General features: G+C 45.6%; 1 pseudogene across 1 annotated transcript; it reads left to right on the top strand.

The window, feature by feature from the left end:
• The first annotated feature begins 255 nt into the window (after window positions 1–255).
• Window positions 256–1,911, top strand: LOC145105011 (ATP-dependent 6-phosphofructokinase 2 pseudogene; annotated as a pseudogene). The gene is made up of 2 exons (XR_013707202.1): window positions 256–834; window positions 986–1,911. The product of XR_013707202.1 is annotated as an ATP-dependent 6-phosphofructokinase 2 pseudogene (transcript).
• The last annotated feature ends 229 nt before the right edge of the window (window positions 1,912–2,140 follow it).

Below are 2,140 nucleotides of genomic sequence, written 5' to 3'. Positions count from 1 at the left end.
AGTATCATCATTTAATTGAATAGACACGTACGGCATGTTATGCCGGGCATTGGTATTTGACCACCAAGAAAATGGATTTGAAATTCCACTTGCTGTGAGTGTTGTGTATTCTCGTGCCACACTGCAAGGTTAGCCACGTATTATCCACGCTATAACATGATATCATGCCACGTAGACACTTCGCCCCCTCCATCCTTTTTCTCTTTCTTTTTCCCCTTCTTCCTTCCGTCCAACTCTTTTCCACTTCCGGCTACCATGAACGAGAACGCCCCACCAAAAACCCACCAAGACGGCCGACAGCCTATAAGCTTCGCCATCAATGCAACCCTGGTACGCCTTCCCTACCTAATCGACTACCTTCCTCACCTCAAACCTCAAGCAACCCCATTAGAATCCAACCACTTTTACCACCCTTCCGACGAATTCTACCTCTCCCACTCTGACGTCATCATCCGCCGGACTATCTACGACCTCTCCACCACCTCCCTCTCCTCCTCCCCTCACTTATCCTACCCTCGTGCTGGACCCCGCAAACAGATATTCTACCAACCAGAAAATGTCAGAGCCGCCATTGTTACTTGCGGAGGCCTCTGCCCCGGCCTTAACACTGTCATCCGGGAGCTGGTTGTCGGGTTGTCGGAGCAATATGGAGTCCCGGAGATCTTCGGAATCAAGGCGGGTTACCGTGGGTTTTATTCCATGGATCCTGTTAAGCTTGATGTGAAGATGGTTGATAACTGGCACAAAAGAGGAGGCACTGTACTCGAGACCTCTAGAGGTGGTTTTGATCTTCACAAGATCGTCAATGCCATTGAAGAACATGGATATAATCAGGTCTTAATTCTTCACTTTCTTTGATTTGTTAATACAGAAAAAAATAATGCGGTGAACGTGGATCGAACGCGTGACCTTCAGATCTTCAGTCTGACGCTCTCCCAACTGAGCTATCCCCGGTGTTGATGTGACTGTTGCTATGAATACACAGGTGTACATAATTGGTGGAGATGGAACTCTACGTGGAGCCGTGAAGATATTCAACGAAATCCTTCGCCGGAAACTCCACATCGGCGTCGCCGCCATCCCCAAAACAGTCGATAACGACGTGGGAATTATCGACAGATCATTCGGGTTCCAAACAGCCGTCGAAAAGGCCCAACAAGCAATCAGCGCAGCTCACGTGGAGGCCGAAAGTGCACCCAACGGCATCGGCCTTGTCAAACTCATGGGTCGAACCACCGGCCACATCGCCCTCAATGCAACCCTAAGCAGCCGAGACGTAGACTGTTGCTTAATCCCGGAAAACCCATTTTACTTAGAAGGCAAAGGAGGTCTGTTCGAGTTTCTTGACGACCGGTTAGCACAAAATGGCCACGCGGTGGTGGTGGTGGCGGAAGGGGCTGGGCAAGATATGATTCCGAGAACTGACGCCGCCTCCCAGAAGGATGAATCCGGGAATCCGGTGTTTTTGGATGTCGGAGTATGGTTGAAAGGGGAGTTGAAGCGGTGGTGGGAGAGGGATCATAAGGGTGAGTTGTTTACAGTGAAGTATATTGATCCGACGTATATGATTCGGGCTGTTACTGCTAATGCTACTGATAATTTGTATTGTACGCTTTTGGCACACTCGGCGATTCATGGTGTAATGGCGGGGTATACGGGGTTTGTGGCGGGTCCGATTAATGGGAATTATGCGTATATTCCGATGGATGAGATTGCGGTGACGAAGAATGAAGTGAATACGAAGGATCATAAATGGGCCTGGGTTAGATCTGTCACAACTCAACCGGATTTTGTGAGGAGTTGAGAACTCTGTTGAGAAGATCTGGTTTTACTTTTACAGCATTTTTCATTTTTTTTTTTTTCAAGCGTAAAATGAAGTTCTTTTGACTTGTCTTTTTGGGTATTTGTTTGCTGTTGGTATACATTGTATGGAATTAGGATATGTCAAATGGTTATCTTATAGAGTTGATTATTAAAATGTGGTGATATGTTAATCTTGTTAATCTTTCTATTCTCATAAAAAAATAATTTTATTCTCCTTCTAACATGTGTCACCTTATTATGTCTTTTAATTAATGCATTTCACCTGTCAACCTATTGATTCTTCATTTTAAATTTCAAAATTTAAATTTATCATACT

This window comes from Lactuca virosa, chromosome 4, assembly GCF_052849685.1.
Source record: "Lactuca virosa cultivar CGN04683 chromosome 4, Lactuca_virosa_CGN04683_v6, whole genome shotgun sequence".
In the NCBI taxonomy this organism is placed as follows: domain Eukaryota; kingdom Viridiplantae; phylum Streptophyta; class Magnoliopsida; order Asterales; family Asteraceae; genus Lactuca; species Lactuca virosa.
The sequence above is the reverse complement of the archived record's forward strand: the minus strand, read 5'-3'. Positions and strand labels throughout refer to the sequence as shown.